At 52.3% G+C, this 20,670-nt stretch overlaps 15 non-coding genes across 15 annotated transcripts; all 15 read left to right on the top strand.

Moving 5' to 3' along the window:
- The first annotated feature begins 405 nt into the window (after positions 1–405).
- Positions 406–524, top strand: LOC126149926 (5S ribosomal RNA). The gene has a single exon (XR_007531183.1). It is a non-coding gene; the product is annotated as a 5S ribosomal RNA (ribosomal RNA).
- A 1,273-nt stretch (positions 525–1,797) lies between these two features.
- Positions 1,798–1,916, top strand: LOC126149938 (5S ribosomal RNA). Its single transcript, XR_007531194.1, has one exon. It is a non-coding gene; the product is annotated as a 5S ribosomal RNA (ribosomal RNA).
- Positions 1,917–3,190: 1,274 nt separating this feature from the next.
- On the top strand, positions 3,191–3,309 carry LOC126149945 (5S ribosomal RNA). The gene has a single exon (XR_007531201.1). It is a non-coding gene; the product is annotated as a 5S ribosomal RNA (ribosomal RNA).
- A 1,273-nt stretch (positions 3,310–4,582) lies between these two features.
- LOC126149946 (5S ribosomal RNA) lies at positions 4,583–4,701 on the top strand. Its single transcript, XR_007531202.1, has one exon. It is a non-coding gene; the product is annotated as a 5S ribosomal RNA (ribosomal RNA).
- Positions 4,702–5,974: 1,273 nt separating this feature from the next.
- On the top strand, positions 5,975–6,093 carry LOC126149948 (5S ribosomal RNA). Its single transcript, XR_007531203.1, has one exon. It is a non-coding gene; the product is annotated as a 5S ribosomal RNA (ribosomal RNA).
- A 1,274-nt stretch (positions 6,094–7,367) lies between these two features.
- LOC126149927 (5S ribosomal RNA) lies at positions 7,368–7,486 on the top strand. Its single transcript, XR_007531184.1, has one exon. It is a non-coding gene; the product is annotated as a 5S ribosomal RNA (ribosomal RNA).
- A 1,273-nt stretch (positions 7,487–8,759) lies between these two features.
- On the top strand, positions 8,760–8,878 carry LOC126149928 (5S ribosomal RNA). The gene has a single exon (XR_007531185.1). It is a non-coding gene; the product is annotated as a 5S ribosomal RNA (ribosomal RNA).
- Positions 8,879–10,151: 1,273 nt separating this feature from the next.
- On the top strand, positions 10,152–10,270 carry LOC126149929 (5S ribosomal RNA). Its single transcript, XR_007531186.1, has one exon. It is a non-coding gene; the product is annotated as a 5S ribosomal RNA (ribosomal RNA).
- A 1,273-nt stretch (positions 10,271–11,543) lies between these two features.
- LOC126149930 (5S ribosomal RNA) lies at positions 11,544–11,662 on the top strand. Its single transcript, XR_007531187.1, has one exon. It is a non-coding gene; the product is annotated as a 5S ribosomal RNA (ribosomal RNA).
- Positions 11,663–12,935: 1,273 nt separating this feature from the next.
- LOC126149932 (5S ribosomal RNA) lies at positions 12,936–13,054 on the top strand. Its single transcript, XR_007531188.1, has one exon. It is a non-coding gene; the product is annotated as a 5S ribosomal RNA (ribosomal RNA).
- A 1,274-nt stretch (positions 13,055–14,328) lies between these two features.
- LOC126149933 (5S ribosomal RNA) lies at positions 14,329–14,447 on the top strand. The gene has a single exon (XR_007531189.1). It is a non-coding gene; the product is annotated as a 5S ribosomal RNA (ribosomal RNA).
- A 1,273-nt stretch (positions 14,448–15,720) lies between these two features.
- Positions 15,721–15,839, top strand: LOC126149934 (5S ribosomal RNA). Its single transcript, XR_007531190.1, has one exon. It is a non-coding gene; the product is annotated as a 5S ribosomal RNA (ribosomal RNA).
- Positions 15,840–17,112: 1,273 nt separating this feature from the next.
- On the top strand, positions 17,113–17,231 carry LOC126149935 (5S ribosomal RNA). Its single transcript, XR_007531191.1, has one exon. It is a non-coding gene; the product is annotated as a 5S ribosomal RNA (ribosomal RNA).
- Positions 17,232–18,504: 1,273 nt separating this feature from the next.
- Positions 18,505–18,623, top strand: LOC126149936 (5S ribosomal RNA). Its single transcript, XR_007531192.1, has one exon. It is a non-coding gene; the product is annotated as a 5S ribosomal RNA (ribosomal RNA).
- A 1,273-nt stretch (positions 18,624–19,896) lies between these two features.
- Positions 19,897–20,015, top strand: LOC126149937 (5S ribosomal RNA). The gene has a single exon (XR_007531193.1). It is a non-coding gene; the product is annotated as a 5S ribosomal RNA (ribosomal RNA).
- The last annotated feature ends 655 nt before the right edge of the window (positions 20,016–20,670 follow it).

Below are 20,670 nucleotides of genomic sequence, written 5' to 3' on the forward strand. Positions count from 1 at the left end.
AGGCGCGAATGCAAATGCACCGCGCAAATTACGCATAAATCTGGAAGCGCGGCGTGTGTCAGGCAGGTGAGAAAGCTTCCGTCGGTCCAGCAGGACACTGCAACACCCCGCGCAGTCCCCCCGCCGCCCGGCCGCGCGCAAGCCCTGCGCCGGATAACAGGAACAAGGCGGGTGTCGGAGGCCGCACGCACCAAACGAATGACAGGCGGTGCATCGAGCAGCTGTGTTGTGCGTCTCACCTACGTTCGGCAGTCGCCTATGAGACGCCGAGGCGAGCGCGCACTCCGCGCCACCTTCGAGGTGGAAAGACGCGCTTTGCGTCAAATGTGCCACGGAAAGCGGCGATTGCGTGTGTTGGGAGAAGAGGCGAATGCTTCCTCCGTGGTGCGGCTACAGTATAAGGACGCCAACGGCCATACCATGTTGACTACACCGGTTCTCGTCCGATCACCGAAGTTAAGCAACATCGGGCGCGGTTAGTACTTGGATGGGTGACCGCCTGGGAACACCGCGTGCTGTTGGCTCTTTCTCATTTTTACGTCGCTACACCTGCCAGGCCTCTTTTCATAATAACTTTCAGGTGTCGACAAAGATGCTTCCACAAGCATTTTAAAGTACTGTATTAAACGTAAGATACGAAATTACGGTAATGAACTCGGTTTGAGTAAGAATGCGCGAAGGAAGAGTGCTAGGAACTCGTTGAAAATGACAAAACACTACCAATCGACAGATGTGTTCTTGAAATGCGCCAGAGCCTACTGTTACGCAGCAGTGCTAAATTCCGAAAAGTAACTAAATAAATAAATAAATAAAAAAAAAACAACCGTTCTCGTGCCATCACCCAAGTTAAGCAACAACGTTAGTATTCGGATCGGCGACTGCCTGGGACCTCTGGCTGTCTTCATATTTTGCTTTCTTGTCGCCAGCCCTGCCAGCCGTCTCTTCACGCTACCTTTCCGATGCGACAAAGATGTTTCCACAATGACTTAAATCTGTTGTAATAAACAAAAGATACGATATTAGGGAACTCAGTTTGAAGAAGCGTGTGCCAAGGAAGATTTCCAAAGTGTCTCTGGAAATAACAAAACAGTATTAAGCGGCAGAAATGTTCCGAAATACGTCCGGGCTTATTGTTTTGTAGCAGTGTACACGTGCAAATTTGTAAACAAAAATTCTGTGTCTTCTGTCCTTGGTTTCGCACCTTTCCATGGCACGGCACAGCGCTGCTCTAGTAGCTCCGAACGGCCGCCCACGGCGTCTCGGACACGCCGGTCAGGCCCGCGCCCGTCTCGCAGATGTTTCTCGTGCTTGTGCTGTCATATGGGCCGCGACCCGAGCGGCAGCGAGCGGCAGTCGAGCAAAGTCGGGACAAGTCGGGACGGGAGGGGGGACAGGCGCGAATGCAAATGCACCGCGCAAATTACGCATAAATCTGGAAGCGCGGCGTGTGTCAGGCAGGTGAGAAAGCTTCCGTCGGTCCAGCAGGACACTGCAACACCCCGCGCAGTCCCCCCGCCGCCCGGCCGCGCGCAAGCCCTGCGCCGGATAACAGGAACAAGGCGGGTGTCGGAGGCCGCACGCACCAAACGAATGACAGGCGGTGCATCGAGCAGCTGTGTTGTGCGTCTCACCTACGTTCGGCAGTCGCCTATGAGACGCCGAGGCGAGCGCGCACTCCGCGCCACCTTCGAGGTGGAAAGACGCGCTTTGCGTCAAATGTGCCACGGAAAGCGGCGATTGCGTGTGTTGGGAGAAGAGGCGAATGCTTCCTCCGTGGTGCGGCTACAGTATAAGGACGCCAACGGCCATACCATGTTGACTACACCGGTTCTCGTCCGATCACCGAAGTTAAGCAACATCGGGCGCGGTTAGTACTTGGATGGGTGACCGCCTGGGAACACCGCGTGCTGTTGGCTCTTTCTCATTTTTACGTCGCTACACCTGCCAGGCCTCTTTTCATAATAACTTTCAGGTGTCGACAAAGATGCTTCCACAAGCATTTTAAAGTACTGTATTAAACGTAAGATACGAAATTACGGTAATGAACTCGGTTTGAGTAAGAATGCGCGAAGGAAGAGTGCTAGGAACTCGTTGAAAATGACAAAACACTACCAATCGACAGATGTGTTCTTGAAATGCGCCAGAGCCTACTGTTACGCAGCAGTGCTAAATTCCGAAAAGTAACTAAATAAATAAATAAATAAAAAAAAAAACAACCGTTCTCGTGCCATCACCCAAGTTAAGCAACAACGTTAGTATTCGGATCGGCGACTGCCTGGGACCTCTGGCTGTCTTCATATTTTGCTTTCTTGTCGCCAGCCCTGCCAGCCGTCTCTTCACGCTACCTTTCCGATGCGACAAAGATGTTTCCACAATGACTTAAATCTGTTGTAATAAACAAAAGATACGATATTAGGGAACTCAGTTTGAAGAAGCGTGTGCCAAGGAAGATTTCCAAAGTGTCTCTGGAAATAACAAAACAGTATTAAGCGGCAGAAATGTTCCGAAATACGTCCGGGCTTATTGTTTTGTAGCAGTGTACACGTGCAAATTTGTAAACAAAAATTCTGTGTCTTCTGTCCTTGGTTTCGCACCTTTCCATGGCACGGCACAGCGCTGCTCTAGTAGCTCCGAACGGCCGCCCACGGCGTCTCGGACACGCCGGTCAGGCCCGCGCCCGTCTCGCAGATGTTTCTCGTGCTTGTGCTGTCATATGGGCCGCGACCCGAGCGGCAGCGAGCGGCAGTCGAGCAAAGTCGGGACAAGTCGGGACGGGAGGGGGGACAGGCGCGAATGCAAATGCACCGCGCAAATTACGCATAAATCTGGAAGCGCGGCGTGTGTCAGGCAGGTGAGAAAGCTTCCGTCGGTCCAGCAGGACACTGCAACACCCCGCGCAGTCCCCCCGCCGCCCGGCCGCGCGCAAGCCCTGCGCCGGATAACAGGAACAAGGCGGGTGTCGGAGGCCGCACGCACCAAACGAATGACAGGCGGTGCATCGAGCAGCTGTGTTGTGCGTCTCACCTACGTTCGGCAGTCGCCTATGAGACGCCGAGGCGAGCGCGCACTCCGCGCCACCTTCGAGGTGGAAAGACGCGCTTTGCGTCAAATGTGCCACGGAAAGCGGCGATTGCGTGTGTTGGGAGAAGAGGCGAATGCTTCCTCCGTGGTGCGGCTACAGTATAAGGACGCCAACGGCCATACCATGTTGACTACACCGGTTCTCGTCCGATCACCGAAGTTAAGCAACATCGGGCGCGGTTAGTACTTGGATGGGTGACCGCCTGGGAACACCGCGTGCTGTTGGCTCTTTCTCATTTTTACGTCGCTACACCTGCCAGGCCTCTTTTCATAATAACTTTCAGGTGTCGACAAAGATGCTTCCACAAGCATTTTAAAGTACTGTATTAAACGTAAGATACGAAATTACGGTAATGAACTCGGTTTGAGTAAGAATGCGCGAAGGAAGAGTGCTAGGAACTCGTTGAAAATGACAAAACACTACCAATCGACAGATGTGTTCTTGAAATGCGCCAGAGCCTACTGTTACGCAGCAGTGCTAAATTCCGAAAAGTAACTAAATAAATAAATAAATAAAAAAAAAACAACCGTTCTCGTGCCATCACCCAAGTTAAGCAACAACGTTAGTATTCGGATCGGCGACTGCCTGGGACCTCTGGCTGTCTTCATATTTTGCTTTCTTGTCGCCAGCCCTGCCAGCCGTCTCTTCACGCTACCTTTCCGATGCGACAAAGATGTTTCCACAATGACTTAAATCTGTTGTAATAAACAAAAGATACGATATTAGGGAACTCAGTTTGAAGAAGCGTGTGCCAAGGAAGATTTCCAAAGTGTCTCTGGAAATAACAAAACAGTATTAAGCGGCAGAAATGTTCCGAAATACGTCCGGGCTTATTGTTTTGTAGCAGTGTACACGTGCAAATTTGTAAACAAAAATTCTGTGTCTTCTGTCCTTGGTTTCGCACCTTTCCATGGCACGGCACAGCGCTGCTCTAGTAGCTCCGAACGGCCGCCCACGGCGTCTCGGACACGCCGGTCAGGCCCGCGCCCGTCTCGCAGATGTTTCTCGTGCTTGTGCTGTCATATGGGCCGCGACCCGAGCGGCAGCGAGCGGCAGTCGAGCAAAGTCGGGACAAGTCGGGACGGGAGGGGGGACAGGCGCGAATGCAAATGCACCGCGCAAATTACGCATAAATCTGGAAGCGCGGCGTGTGTCAGGCAGGTGAGAAAGCTTCCGTCGGTCCAGCAGGACACTGCAACACCCCGCGCAGTCCCCCCGCCGCCCGGCCGCGCGCAAGCCCTGCGCCGGATAACAGGAACAAGGCGGGTGTCGGAGGCCGCACGCACCAAACGAATGACAGGCGGTGCATCGAGCAGCTGTGTTGTGCGTCTCACCTACGTTCGGCAGTCGCCTATGAGACGCCGAGGCGAGCGCGCACTCCGCGCCACCTTCGAGGTGGAAAGACGCGCTTTGCGTCAAATGTGCCACGGAAAGCGGCGATTGCGTGTGTTGGGAGAAGAGGCGAATGCTTCCTCCGTGGTGCGGCTACAGTATAAGGACGCCAACGGCCATACCATGTTGACTACACCGGTTCTCGTCCGATCACCGAAGTTAAGCAACATCGGGCGCGGTTAGTACTTGGATGGGTGACCGCCTGGGAACACCGCGTGCTGTTGGCTCTTTCTCATTTTTACGTCGCTACACCTGCCAGGCCTCTTTTCATAATAACTTTCAGGTGTCGACAAAGATGCTTCCACAAGCATTTTAAAGTACTGTATTAAACGTAAGATACGAAATTACGGTAATGAACTCGGTTTGAGTAAGAATGCGCGAAGGAAGAGTGCTAGGAACTCGTTGAAAATGACAAAACACTACCAATCGACAGATGTGTTCTTGAAATGCGCCAGAGCCTACTGTTACGCAGCAGTGCTAAATTCCGAAAAGTAACTAAATAAATAAATAAATAAAAAAAAAACAACCGTTCTCGTGCCATCACCCAAGTTAAGCAACAACGTTAGTATTCGGATCGGCGACTGCCTGGGACCTCTGGCTGTCTTCATATTTTGCTTTCTTGTCGCCAGCCCTGCCAGCCGTCTCTTCACGCTACCTTTCCGATGCGACAAAGATGTTTCCACAATGACTTAAATCTGTTGTAATAAACAAAAGATACGATATTAGGGAACTCAGTTTGAAGAAGCGTGTGCCAAGGAAGATTTCCAAAGTGTCTCTGGAAATAACAAAACAGTATTAAGCGGCAGAAATGTTCCGAAATACGTCCGGGCTTATTGTTTTGTAGCAGTGTACACGTGCAAATTTGTAAACAAAAATTCTGTGTCTTCTGTCCTTGGTTTCGCACCTTTCCATGGCACGGCACAGCGCTGCTCTAGTAGCTCCGAACGGCCGCCCACGGCGTCTCGGACACGCCGGTCAGGCCCGCGCCCGTCTCGCAGATGTTTCTCGTGCTTGTGCTGTCATATGGGCCGCGACCCGAGCGGCAGCGAGCGGCAGTCGAGCAAAGTCGGGACAAGTCGGGACGGGAGGGGGGACAGGCGCGAATGCAAATGCACCGCGCAAATTACGCATAAATCTGGAAGCGCGGCGTGTGTCAGGCAGGTGAGAAAGCTTCCGTCGGTCCAGCAGGACACTGCAACACCCCGCGCAGTCCCCCCGCCGCCCGGCCGCGCGCAAGCCCTGCGCCGGATAACAGGAACAAGGCGGGTGTCGGAGGCCGCACGCACCAAACGAATGACAGGCGGTGCATCGAGCAGCTGTGTTGTGCGTCTCACCTACGTTCGGCAGTCGCCTATGAGACGCCGAGGCGAGCGCGCACTCCGCGCCACCTTCGAGGTGGAAAGACGCGCTTTGCGTCAAATGTGCCACGGAAAGCGGCGATTGCGTGTGTTGGGAGAAGAGGCGAATGCTTCCTCCGTGGTGCGGCTACAGTATAAGGACGCCAACGGCCATACCATGTTGACTACACCGGTTCTCGTCCGATCACCGAAGTTAAGCAACATCGGGCGCGGTTAGTACTTGGATGGGTGACCGCCTGGGAACACCGCGTGCTGTTGGCTCTTTCTCATTTTTACGTCGCTACACCTGCCAGGCCTCTTTTCATAATAACTTTCAGGTGTCGACAAAGATGCTTCCACAAGCATTTTAAAGTACTGTATTAAACGTAAGATACGAAATTACGGTAATGAACTCGGTTTGAGTAAGAATGCGCGAAGGAAGAGTGCTAGGAACTCGTTGAAAATGACAAAACACTACCAATCGACAGATGTGTTCTTGAAATGCGCCAGAGCCTACTGTTACGCAGCAGTGCTAAATTCCGAAAAGTAACTAAATAAATAAATAAATAAAAAAAAAAACAACCGTTCTCGTGCCATCACCCAAGTTAAGCAACAACGTTAGTATTCGGATCGGCGACTGCCTGGGACCTCTGGCTGTCTTCATATTTTGCTTTCTTGTCGCCAGCCCTGCCAGCCGTCTCTTCACGCTACCTTTCCGATGCGACAAAGATGTTTCCACAATGACTTAAATCTGTTGTAATAAACAAAAGATACGATATTAGGGAACTCAGTTTGAAGAAGCGTGTGCCAAGGAAGATTTCCAAAGTGTCTCTGGAAATAACAAAACAGTATTAAGCGGCAGAAATGTTCCGAAATACGTCCGGGCTTATTGTTTTGTAGCAGTGTACACGTGCAAATTTGTAAACAAAAATTCTGTGTCTTCTGTCCTTGGTTTCGCACCTTTCCATGGCACGGCACAGCGCTGCTCTAGTAGCTCCGAACGGCCGCCCACGGCGTCTCGGACACGCCGGTCAGGCCCGCGCCCGTCTCGCAGATGTTTCTCGTGCTTGTGCTGTCATATGGGCCGCGACCCGAGCGGCAGCGAGCGGCAGTCGAGCAAAGTCGGGACAAGTCGGGACGGGAGGGGGGACAGGCGCGAATGCAAATGCACCGCGCAAATTACGCATAAATCTGGAAGCGCGGCGTGTGTCAGGCAGGTGAGAAAGCTTCCGTCGGTCCAGCAGGACACTGCAACACCCCGCGCAGTCCCCCCGCCGCCCGGCCGCGCGCAAGCCCTGCGCCGGATAACAGGAACAAGGCGGGTGTCGGAGGCCGCACGCACCAAACGAATGACAGGCGGTGCATCGAGCAGCTGTGTTGTGCGTCTCACCTACGTTCGGCAGTCGCCTATGAGACGCCGAGGCGAGCGCGCACTCCGCGCCACCTTCGAGGTGGAAAGACGCGCTTTGCGTCAAATGTGCCACGGAAAGCGGCGATTGCGTGTGTTGGGAGAAGAGGCGAATGCTTCCTCCGTGGTGCGGCTACAGTATAAGGACGCCAACGGCCATACCATGTTGACTACACCGGTTCTCGTCCGATCACCGAAGTTAAGCAACATCGGGCGCGGTTAGTACTTGGATGGGTGACCGCCTGGGAACACCGCGTGCTGTTGGCTCTTTCTCATTTTTACGTCGCTACACCTGCCAGGCCTCTTTTCATAATAACTTTCAGGTGTCGACAAAGATGCTTCCACAAGCATTTTAAAGTACTGTATTAAACGTAAGATACGAAATTACGGTAATGAACTCGGTTTGAGTAAGAATGCGCGAAGGAAGAGTGCTAGGAACTCGTTGAAAATGACAAAACACTACCAATCGACAGATGTGTTCTTGAAATGCGCCAGAGCCTACTGTTACGCAGCAGTGCTAAATTCCGAAAAGTAACTAAATAAATAAATAAATAAAAAAAAAACAACCGTTCTCGTGCCATCACCCAAGTTAAGCAACAACGTTAGTATTCGGATCGGCGACTGCCTGGGACCTCTGGCTGTCTTCATATTTTGCTTTCTTGTCGCCAGCCCTGCCAGCCGTCTCTTCACGCTACCTTTCCGATGCGACAAAGATGTTTCCACAATGACTTAAATCTGTTGTAATAAACAAAAGATACGATATTAGGGAACTCAGTTTGAAGAAGCGTGTGCCAAGGAAGATTTCCAAAGTGTCTCTGGAAATAACAAAACAGTATTAAGCGGCAGAAATGTTCCGAAATACGTCCGGGCTTATTGTTTTGTAGCAGTGTACACGTGCAAATTTGTAAACAAAAATTCTGTGTCTTCTGTCCTTGGTTTCGCACCTTTCCATGGCACGGCACAGCGCTGCTCTAGTAGCTCCGAACGGCCGCCCACGGCGTCTCGGACACGCCGGTCAGGCCCGCGCCCGTCTCGCAGATGTTTCTCGTGCTTGTGCTGTCATATGGGCCGCGACCCGAGCGGCAGCGAGCGGCAGTCGAGCAAAGTCGGGACAAGTCGGGACGGGAGGGGGGACAGGCGCGAATGCAAATGCACCGCGCAAATTACGCATAAATCTGGAAGCGCGGCGTGTGTCAGGCAGGTGAGAAAGCTTCCGTCGGTCCAGCAGGACACTGCAACACCCCGCGCAGTCCCCCCGCCGCCCGGCCGCGCGCAAGCCCTGCGCCGGATAACAGGAACAAGGCGGGTGTCGGAGGCCGCACGCACCAAACGAATGACAGGCGGTGCATCGAGCAGCTGTGTTGTGCGTCTCACCTACGTTCGGCAGTCGCCTATGAGACGCCGAGGCGAGCGCGCACTCCGCGCCACCTTCGAGGTGGAAAGACGCGCTTTGCGTCAAATGTGCCACGGAAAGCGGCGATTGCGTGTGTTGGGAGAAGAGGCGAATGCTTCCTCCGTGGTGCGGCTACAGTATAAGGACGCCAACGGCCATACCATGTTGACTACACCGGTTCTCGTCCGATCACCGAAGTTAAGCAACATCGGGCGCGGTTAGTACTTGGATGGGTGACCGCCTGGGAACACCGCGTGCTGTTGGCTCTTTCTCATTTTTACGTCGCTACACCTGCCAGGCCTCTTTTCATAATAACTTTCAGGTGTCGACAAAGATGCTTCCACAAGCATTTTAAAGTACTGTATTAAACGTAAGATACGAAATTACGGTAATGAACTCGGTTTGAGTAAGAATGCGCGAAGGAAGAGTGCTAGGAACTCGTTGAAAATGACAAAACACTACCAATCGACAGATGTGTTCTTGAAATGCGCCAGAGCCTACTGTTACGCAGCAGTGCTAAATTCCGAAAAGTAACTAAATAAATAAATAAATAAAAAAAAAACAACCGTTCTCGTGCCATCACCCAAGTTAAGCAACAACGTTAGTATTCGGATCGGCGACTGCCTGGGACCTCTGGCTGTCTTCATATTTTGCTTTCTTGTCGCCAGCCCTGCCAGCCGTCTCTTCACGCTACCTTTCCGATGCGACAAAGATGTTTCCACAATGACTTAAATCTGTTGTAATAAACAAAAGATACGATATTAGGGAACTCAGTTTGAAGAAGCGTGTGCCAAGGAAGATTTCCAAAGTGTCTCTGGAAATAACAAAACAGTATTAAGCGGCAGAAATGTTCCGAAATACGTCCGGGCTTATTGTTTTGTAGCAGTGTACACGTGCAAATTTGTAAACAAAAATTCTGTGTCTTCTGTCCTTGGTTTCGCACCTTTCCATGGCACGGCACAGCGCTGCTCTAGTAGCTCCGAACGGCCGCCCACGGCGTCTCGGACACGCCGGTCAGGCCCGCGCCCGTCTCGCAGATGTTTCTCGTGCTTGTGCTGTCATATGGGCCGCGACCCGAGCGGCAGCGAGCGGCAGTCGAGCAAAGTCGGGACAAGTCGGGACGGGAGGGGGGACAGGCGCGAATGCAAATGCACCGCGCAAATTACGCATAAATCTGGAAGCGCGGCGTGTGTCAGGCAGGTGAGAAAGCTTCCGTCGGTCCAGCAGGACACTGCAACACCCCGCGCAGTCCCCCCGCCGCCCGGCCGCGCGCAAGCCCTGCGCCGGATAACAGGAACAAGGCGGGTGTCGGAGGCCGCACGCACCAAACGAATGACAGGCGGTGCATCGAGCAGCTGTGTTGTGCGTCTCACCTACGTTCGGCAGTCGCCTATGAGACGCCGAGGCGAGCGCGCACTCCGCGCCACCTTCGAGGTGGAAAGACGCGCTTTGCGTCAAATGTGCCACGGAAAGCGGCGATTGCGTGTGTTGGGAGAAGAGGCGAATGCTTCCTCCGTGGTGCGGCTACAGTATAAGGACGCCAACGGCCATACCATGTTGACTACACCGGTTCTCGTCCGATCACCGAAGTTAAGCAACATCGGGCGCGGTTAGTACTTGGATGGGTGACCGCCTGGGAACACCGCGTGCTGTTGGCTCTTTCTCATTTTTACGTCGCTACACCTGCCAGGCCTCTTTTCATAATAACTTTCAGGTGTCGACAAAGATGCTTCCACAAGCATTTTAAAGTACTGTATTAAACGTAAGATACGAAATTACGGTAATGAACTCGGTTTGAGTAAGAATGCGCGAAGGAAGAGTGCTAGGAACTCGTTGAAAATGACAAAACACTACCAATCGACAGATGTGTTCTTGAAATGCGCCAGAGCCTACTGTTACGCAGCAGTGCTAAATTCCGAAAAGTAACTAAATAAATAAATAAATAAAAAAAAAACAACCGTTCTCGTGCCATCACCCAAGTTAAGCAACAACGTTAGTATTCGGATCGGCGACTGCCTGGGACCTCTGGCTGTCTTCATATTTTGCTTTCTTGTCGCCAGCCCTGCCAGCCGTCTCTTCACGCTACCTTTCCGATGCGACAAAGATGTTTCCACAATGACTTAAATCTGTTGTAATAAACAAAAGATACGATATTAGGGAACTCAGTTTGAAGAAGCGTGTGCCAAGGAAGATTTCCAAAGTGTCTCTGGAAATAACAAAACAGTATTAAGCGGCAGAAATGTTCCGAAATACGTCCGGGCTTATTGTTTTGTAGCAGTGTACACGTGCAAATTTGTAAACAAAAATTCTGTGTCTTCTGTCCTTGGTTTCGCACCTTTCCATGGCACGGCACAGCGCTGCTCTAGTAGCTCCGAACGGCCGCCCACGGCGTCTCGGACACGCCGGTCAGGCCCGCGCCCGTCTCGCAGATGTTTCTCGTGCTTGTGCTGTCATATGGGCCGCGACCCGAGCGGCAGCGAGCGGCAGTCGAGCAAAGTCGGGACAAGTCGGGACGGGAGGGGGGACAGGCGCGAATGCAAATGCACCGCGCAAATTACGCATAAATCTGGAAGCGCGGCGTGTGTCAGGCAGGTGAGAAAGCTTCCGTCGGTCCAGCAGGACACTGCAACACCCCGCGCAGTCCCCCCGCCGCCCGGCCGCGCGCAAGCCCTGCGCCGGATAACAGGAACAAGGCGGGTGTCGGAGGCCGCACGCACCAAACGAATGACAGGCGGTGCATCGAGCAGCTGTGTTGTGCGTCTCACCTACGTTCGGCAGTCGCCTATGAGACGCCGAGGCGAGCGCGCACTCCGCGCCACCTTCGAGGTGGAAAGACGCGCTTTGCGTCAAATGTGCCACGGAAAGCGGCGATTGCGTGTGTTGGGAGAAGAGGCGAATGCTTCCTCCGTGGTGCGGCTACAGTATAAGGACGCCAACGGCCATACCATGTTGACTACACCGGTTCTCGTCCGATCACCGAAGTTAAGCAACATCGGGCGCGGTTAGTACTTGGATGGGTGACCGCCTGGGAACACCGCGTGCTGTTGGCTCTTTCTCATTTTTACGTCGCTACACCTGCCAGGCCTCTTTTCATAATAACTTTCAGGTGTCGACAAAGATGCTTCCACAAGCATTTTAAAGTACTGTATTAAACGTAAGATACGAAATTACGGTAATGAACTCGGTTTGAGTAAGAATGCGCGAAGGAAGAGTGCTAGGAACTCGTTGAAAATGACAAAACACTACCAATCGACAGATGTGTTCTTGAAATGCGCCAGAGCCTACTGTTACGCAGCAGTGCTAAATTCCGAAAAGTAACTAAATAAATAAATAAATAAAAAAAAAACAACCGTTCTCGTGCCATCACCCAAGTTAAGCAACAACGTTAGTATTCGGATCGGCGACTGCCTGGGACCTCTGGCTGTCTTCATATTTTGCTTTCTTGTCGCCAGCCCTGCCAGCCGTCTCTTCACGCTACCTTTCCGATGCGACAAAGATGTTTCCACAATGACTTAAATCTGTTGTAATAAACAAAAGATACGATATTAGGGAACTCAGTTTGAAGAAGCGTGTGCCAAGGAAGATTTCCAAAGTGTCTCTGGAAATAACAAAACAGTATTAAGCGGCAGAAATGTTCCGAAATACGTCCGGGCTTATTGTTTTGTAGCAGTGTACACGTGCAAATTTGTAAACAAAAATTCTGTGTCTTCTGTCCTTGGTTTCGCACCTTTCCATGGCACGGCACAGCGCTGCTCTAGTAGCTCCGAACGGCCGCCCACGGCGTCTCGGACACGCCGGTCAGGCCCGCGCCCGTCTCGCAGATGTTTCTCGTGCTTGTGCTGTCATATGGGCCGCGACCCGAGCGGCAGCGAGCGGCAGTCGAGCAAAGTCGGGACAAGTCGGGACGGGAGGGGGGACAGGCGCGAATGCAAATGCACCGCGCAAATTACGCATAAATCTGGAAGCGCGGCGTGTGTCAGGCAGGTGAGAAAGCTTCCGTCGGTCCAGCAGGACACTGCAACACCCCGCGCAGTCCCCCCGCCGCCCGGCCGCGCGCAAGCCCTGCGCCGGATAACAGGAACAAGGCGGGTGTCGGAGGCCGCACGCACCAAACGAATGACAGGCGGTGCATCGAGCAGCTGTGTTGTGCGTCTCACCTACGTTCGGCAGTCGCCTATGAGACGCCGAGGCGAGCGCGCACTCCGCGCCACCTTCGAGGTGGAAAGACGCGCTTTGCGTCAAATGTGCCACGGAAAGCGGCGATTGCGTGTGTTGGGAGAAGAGGCGAATGCTTCCTCCGTGGTGCGGCTACAGTATAAGGACGCCAACGGCCATACCATGTTGACTACACCGGTTCTCGTCCGATCACCGAAGTTAAGCAACATCGGGCGCGGTTAGTACTTGGATGGGTGACCGCCTGGGAACACCGCGTGCTGTTGGCTCTTTCTCATTTTTACGTCGCTACACCTGCCAGGCCTCTTTTCATAATAACTTTCAGGTGTCGACAAAGATGCTTCCACAAGCATTTTAAAGTACTGTATTAAACGTAAGATACGAAATTACGGTAATGAACTCGGTTTGAGTAAGAATGCGCGAAGGAAGAGTGCTAGGAACTCGTTGAAAATGACAAAACACTACCAATCGACAGATGTGTTCTTGAAATGCGCCAGAGCCTACTGTTACGCAGCAGTGCTAAATTCCGAAAAGTAACTAAATAAATAAATAAATAAAAAAAAAACAACCGTTCTCGTGCCATCACCCAAGTTAAGCAACAACGTTAGTATTCGGATCGGCGACTGCCTGGGACCTCTGGCTGTCTTCATATTTTGCTTTCTTGTCGCCAGCCCTGCCAGCCGTCTCTTCACGCTACCTTTCCGATGCGACAAAGATGTTTCCACAATGACTTAAATCTGTTGTAATAAACAAAAGATACGATATTAGGGAACTCAGTTTGAAGAAGCGTGTGCCAAGGAAGATTTCCAAAGTGTCTCTGGAAATAACAAAACAGTATTAAGCGGCAGAAATGTTCCGAAATACGTCCGGGCTTATTGTTTTGTAGCAGTGTACACGTGCAAATTTGTAAACAAAAATTCTGTGTCTTCTGTCCTTGGTTTCGCACCTTTCCATGGCACGGCACAGCGCTGCTCTAGTAGCTCCGAACGGCCGCCCACGGCGTCTCGGACACGCCGGTCAGGCCCGCGCCCGTCTCGCAGATGTTTCTCGTGCTTGTGCTGTCATATGGGCCGCGACCCGAGCGGCAGCGAGCGGCAGTCGAGCAAAGTCGGGACAAGTCGGGACGGGAGGGGGGACAGGCGCGAATGCAAATGCACCGCGCAAATTACGCATAAATCTGGAAGCGCGGCGTGTGTCAGGCAGGTGAGAAAGCTTCCGTCGGTCCAGCAGGACACTGCAACACCCCGCGCAGTCCCCCCGCCGCCCGGCGCGCGCGCAAGCCCTGCGCCGGATAACAGGAACAAGGCGGGTGTCGGAGGCCGCACGCACCAAACGAATGACAGGCGGTGCATCGAGCAGCTGTGTTGTGCGTCTCACCTACGTTCGGCAGTCGCCTATGAGACGCCGAGGCGAGCGCGCACTCCGCGCCACCTTCGAGGTGGAAAGACGCGCTTTGCGTCAAATGTGCCACGGAAAGCGGCGATTGCGTGTGTTGGGAGAAGAGGCGAATGCTTCCTCCGTGGTGCGGCTACAGTATAAGGACGCCAACGGCCATACCATGTTGACTACACCGGTTCTCGTCCGATCACCGAAGTTAAGCAACATCGGGCGCGGTTAGTACTTGGATGGGTGACCGCCTGGGAACACCGCGTGCTGTTGGCTCTTTCTCATTTTTACGTCGCTACACCTGCCAGGCCTCTTTTCATAATAACTTTCAGGTGTCGACAAAGATGCTTCCACAAGCATTTTAAAGTACTGTATTAAACGTAAGATACGAAATTACGGTAATGAACTCGGTTTGAGTAAGAATGCGCGAAGGAAGAGTGCTAGGAACTCGTTGAAAATGACAAAACACTACCAATCGACAGATGTGTTCTTGAAATGCGCCAGAGCCTACTGTTACGCAGCAGTGCTAAATTCCGAAAAGTAACTAAATAAATAAATAAATAAAAAAAAAACAACCGTTCTCGTGCCATCACCCAAGTTAAGCAACAACGTTAGTATTCGGATCGGCGACTGCCTGGGACCTCTGGCTGTCTTCATATTTTGCTTTCTTGTCGCCAGCCCTGCCAGCCGTCTCTTCACGCTACCTTTCCGATGCGACAAAGATGTTTCCACAATGACTTAAATCTGTTGTAATAAACAAAAGATACGATATTAGGGAACTCAGTTTGAAGAAGCGTGTGCCAAGGAAGATTTCCAAAGTGTCTCTGGAAATAACAAAACAGTATTAAGCGGCAGAAATGTTCCGAAATACGTCCGGGCTTATTGTTTTGTAGCAGTGTACACGTGCAAATTTGTAAACAAAAATTCTGTGTCTTCTGTCCTTGGTTTCGCACCTTTCCATGGCACGGCACAGCGCTGCTCTAGTAGCTCCGAACGGCCGCCCACGGCGTCTCGGACACGCCGGTCAGGCCCGCGCCCGTCTCGCAGATGTTTCTCGTGCTTGTGCTGTCATATGGGCCGCGACCCGAGCGGCAGCGAGCGGCAGTCGAGCAAAGTCGGGACAAGTCGGGACGGGAGGGGGGACAGGCGCGAATGCAAATGCACCGCGCAAATTACGCATAAATCTGGAAGCGCGGCGTGTGTCAGGCAGGTGAGAAAGCTTCCGTCGGTCCAGCAGGACACTGCAACACCCCGCGCAGTCCCCCCGCCGCCCGGCCGCGCGCAAGCCCTGCGCCGGATAACAGGAACAAGGCGGGTGTCGGAGGCCGCACGCACCAAACGAATGACAGGCGGTGCATCGAGCAGCTGTGTTGTGCGTCTCACCTACGTTCGGCAGTCGCCTATGAGACGCCGAGGCGAGCGCGCACTCCGCGCCACCTTCGAGGTGGAAAGACGCGCTTTGCGTCAAATGTGCCACGGAAAGCGGCGATTGCGTGTGTTGGGAGAAGAGGCGAATGCTTCCTCCGTGGTGCGGCTACAGTATAAGGACGCCAACGGCCATACCATGTTGACTACACCGGTTCTCGTCCGATCACCGAAGTTAAGCAACATCGGGCGCGGTTAGTACTTGGATGGGTGACCGCCTGGGAACACCGCGTGCTGTTGGCTCTTTCTCATTTTTACGTCGCTACACCTGCCAGGCCTCTTTTCATAATAACTTTCAGGTGTCGACAAAGATGCTTCCACAAGCATTTTAAAGTACTGTATTAAACGTAAGATACGAAATTACGGTAATGAACTCGGTTTGAGTAAGAATGCGCGAAGGAAGAGTGCTAGGAACTCGTTGAAAATGACAAAACACTACCAATCGACAGATGTGTTCTTGAAATGCGCCAGAGCCTACTGTTACGCAGCAGTGCTAAATTCCGAAAAGTAACTAAATAAATAAATAAATAAAAAAAAAACAACCGTTCTCGTGCCATCACCCAAGTTAAGCAACAACGTTAGTATTCGGATCGGCGACTGCCTGGGACCTCTGGCTGTCTTCATATTTTGCTTTCTTGTCGCCAGCCCTGCCAGCCGTCTCTTCACGCTACCTTTCCGATGCGACAAAGATGTTTCCACAATGACTTAAATCTGTTGTAATAAACAAAAGATACGATATTAGGGAACTCAGTTTGAAGAAGCGTGTGCCAAGGAAGATTTCCAAAGTGTCTCTGGAAATAACAAAACAGTATTAAGCGGCAGAAATGTTCCGAAATACGTCCGGGCTTATTGTTTTGTAGCAGTGTACACGTGCAAATTTGTAAACAAAAATTCTGTGTCTTCTGTCCTTGGTTTCGCACCTTTCCATGGCACGGCACAGCGCTGCTCTAGTAGCTCCGAACGGCCGCCCACGGCGTCTCGGACACGCCGGTCAGGCCCGCGCCCGTCTCGCAGATGTTTCTCGTGCTTGTGCTGTCATATGGGCCGCGACCCGAGCGGCAGCGAGCGGCAGTCGAGCAAAGTCGGGACAAGTCGGGACGGGAGGGGGGACAGGCGCGAATGCAAATGCACCGCGCAAATTACGCATAAATCTGGAAGCGCGGCGTGTGTCAGGCAGGTGAGAAAGCTTCCGTCGGTCCAGCAGGACACTGCAACACCCCGCGCAGTCCCCCCGCCGCCCGGCCGCGCGCAAGCCCTGCGCCGGATAACAGGAACAAGGCGGGTGTCGGAGGCCGCACGCACCAAACGAATGACAGGCGGTGCATCGAGCAGCTGTGTTGTGCGTCTCACCTACGTTCGGCAGTCGCCTATGAGACGCCGAGGCGAGCGCGCACTCCGCGCCACCTTCGAGGTGGAAAGACGCGCTTTGCGTCAAATGTGCCACGGAAAGCGGCGATTGCGTGTGTTGGGAGAAGAGGCGAATGCTTCCTCCGTGGTGCGGCTACAGTATAAGGACGCCAACGGCCATACCATGTTGACTACACCGGTTCTCGTCCGATCACCGAAGTTAAGCAACATCGGGCGCGGTTAGTACTTGGATGGGTGACCGCCTGGGAACACCGCGTGCTGTTGGCTCTTTCTCATTTTTACGTCGCTACACCTGCCAGGCCTCTTTTCATAATAACTTTCAGGTGTCGACAAAGATGCTTCCACAAGCATTTTAAAGTACTGTATTAAACGTAAGATACGAAATTACGGTAATGAACTCGGTTTGAGTAAGAATGCGCGAAGGAAGAGTGCTAGGAACTCGTTGAAAATGACAAAACACTACCAATCGACAGATGTGTTCTTGAAATGCGCCAGAGCCTACTGTTACGCAGCAGTGCTAAATTCCGAAAAGTAACTAAATAAATAAATAAATAAAAAAAAAACAACCGTTCTCGTGCCATCACCCAAGTTAAGCAACAACGTTAGTATTCGGATCGGCGACTGCCTGGGACCTCTGGCTGTCTTCATATTTTGCTTTCTTGTCGCCAGCCCTGCCAGCCGTCTCTTCACGCTACCTTTCCGATGCGACAAAGATGTTTCCACAATGACTTAAATCTGTTGTAATAAACAAAAGATACGATATTAGGGAACTCAGTTTGAAGAAGCGTGTGCCAAGGAAGATTTCCAAAGTGTCTCTGGAAATAACAAAACAGTATTAAGCGGCAGAAATGTTCCGAAATACGTCCGGGCTTATTGTTTTGTAGCAGTGTACACGTGCAAATTTGTAAACAAAAATTCTGTGTCTTCTGTCCTTGGTTTCGCACCTTTCCATGGCACGGCACAGCGCTGCTCTAGTAGCTCCGAACGGCCGCCCACGGCGTCTCGGACACGCCGGTCAGGCCCGCGCCCGTCTCGCAGATGTTTCTCGTGCTTGTGCTGTCATATGGGCCGCGACCCGAGCGGCAGCGAGCGGCAGTCGAGCAAAGTCGGGACAAGTCGGGACGGGAGGGGGGACAGGCGCGAATGCAAATGCACCGCGCAAATTACGCATAAATCTGGAAGCGCGGCGTGTGTCAGGCAGGTGAGAAAGCTTCCGTCGGTCCAGCAGGACACTGCAACACCCCGCGCAGTCCCCCCGCCGCCCGGCCGCGCGCAAGCCCTGCGCCGGATAACAGGAACAAGGCGGGTGTCGGAGGCCGCACGCACCAAACGAATGACAGGCGGTGCATCGAGCAGCTGTGTTGTGCGTCTCACCTACGTTCGGCAGTCGCCTATGAGACGCCGAGGCGAGCGCGCACTCCGCGCCACCTTCGAGGTGGAAAGACGCGCTTTGCGTCAAATGTGCCACGGAAAGCGGCGATTGCGTGTGTTGGGAGAAGAGGCGAATGCTTCCTCCGTGGTGCGGCTACAGTATAAGGACGCCAACGGCCATACCATGTTGACTACACCGGTTCTCGTCCGATCACCGAAGTTAAGCAACATCGGGCGCGGTTAGTACTTGGATGGGTGACCGCCTGGGAACACCGCGTGCTGTTGGCTCTTTCTCATTTTTACGTCGCTACACCTGCCAGGCCTCTTTTCATAATAACTTTCAGGTGTCGACAAAGATGCTTCCACAAGCATTTTAAAGTACTGTATTAAACGTAAGATACGAAATTACGGTAATGAACTCGGTTTGAGTAAGAATGCGCGAAGGAAGAGTGCTAGGAACTCGTTGAAAATGACAAAACACTACCAATCGACAGATGTGTTCTTGAAATGCGCCAGAGCCTACTGTTACGCAGCAGTGCTAAATTCCGAAAAGTAACTAAATAAATAAATAAATAAAAAAAAAACAACCGTTCTCGTGCCATCACCCAAGTTAAGCAACAACGTTAGTATTCGGATCGGCGACTGCCTGGGACCTCTGGCTGTCTTCATATTTTGCTTTCTTGTCGCCAGCCCTGCCAGCCGTCTCTTCACGCTACCTTTCCGATGCGACAAAGATGTTTCCACAATGACTTAAATCTGTTGTAATAAACAAAAGATACGATATTAGGGAACTCAGTTTGAAGAAGCGTGTGCCAAGGAAGATTTCCAAAGTGTCTCTGGAAATAACAAAACAGTATTAAGCGGCAGAAATGTTCCGAAATACGTCCGGGCTTATTGTTTTGTAGCAGTGTACACGTGCAAATTTGTAAACAAAAATTCTGTGTCTTCTGTCCTTGGTTTCGCACCTTTCCATGGCACGGCACAGCGCTGCTCTAGTAGCTCCGAACGGCCGCCCACGGCGTCTCGGACACGCCGGTCAGGCCCGCGCCCGTCTCGCAGATGTTTCTCGTGCTTGTGCTGTCATATGGGCCGCGACCCGAGCGGCAGCGAGCGGCAGTCGAGCAAAGTCGGGACAAGTCGGGACGGGAGGGGGGACAGGCGCGAATGCAAATGCACCGCGCAAATTACGCATAAATCTGGAAGCGCGGCGTGTGTCAGGCAGGTGAGAAAGCTTCCGTCGGTCCAGCAGGACACTGCAACACCCCGCGCAGTCCCCCCGCCGCCCGGCCGCGCGCAAGCCCTGCGCCGGATAACAGGAACAAGGCGGGTGTCGGAGGCCGCACGCACCAAACGAATGACAGGCGGTGCATCGAGCAGCTGTGTTGTGCGTCTCACCTACGTTCGGCAGTCGCCTATGAGACGCCGAGGCGAGCGCGCACTCCGCGCCACCTTCGAGGTGGAAAGACGCGCTTTGCGTCAAATGTGCCACGGAAAGCGGCGATTGCGTGTGTTGGGAGAAGAGGCGAATGCTTCCTCCGTGGTGCGGCTACAGTATAAGGACGCCAACGGCCATACCATGTTGACTACACCGGTTCTCGTCCGATCACCGAAGTTAAGCAACATCGGGCGCGGTTAGTACTTGGATGGGTGACCGCCTGGGAACACCGCGTGCTGTTGGCTCTTTCTCATTTTTACGTCGCTACACCTGCCAGGCCTCTTTTCATAATAACTTTCAGGTGTCGACAAAGATGCTTCCACAAGCATTTTAAAGTACTGTATTAAACGTAAGATACGAAATTACGGTAATGAACTCGGTTTGAGTAAGAATGCGCGAAGGAAGAGTGCTAGGAACTCGTTGAAAATGACAAAACACTACCAATCGACAGATGTGTTCTTGAAATGCGCCAGAGCCTACTGTTACGCAGCAGTGCTAAATTCCGAAAAGTAACTAAATAAATAAATAAATAAAAAAAAAACAACCGTTCTCGTGCCATCACCCAAGTTAAGCAACAACGTTAGTATTCGGATCGGCGACTGCCTGGGACCTCTGGCTGTCTTCATATTTTGCTTTCTTGTCGCCAGCCCTGCCAGCCGTCTCTTCACGCTACCTTTCCGATGCGACAAAGATGTTTCCACAATGACTTAAATCTGTTGTAATAAACAAAAGATACGATATTAGGGAACTCAGTTTGAAGAAGCGTGTGCCAAGGAAGATTTCCAAAGTGTCTCTGGAAATAACAAAACAGTATTAAGCGGCAGAAATGTTCCGAAATACGTCCGGGCTTATTGTTTTGTAGCAGTGTACACGTGCAAATTTGTAAACAAAAATTCTGTG

The sequence above is a fragment of the Schistocerca cancellata genome, unplaced genomic scaffold (genome assembly GCF_023864275.1).
Source record: "Schistocerca cancellata isolate TAMUIC-IGC-003103 unplaced genomic scaffold, iqSchCanc2.1 HiC_scaffold_958, whole genome shotgun sequence".
Lineage (NCBI taxonomy): Eukaryota > Metazoa > Arthropoda > Insecta > Orthoptera > Acrididae > Schistocerca > Schistocerca cancellata.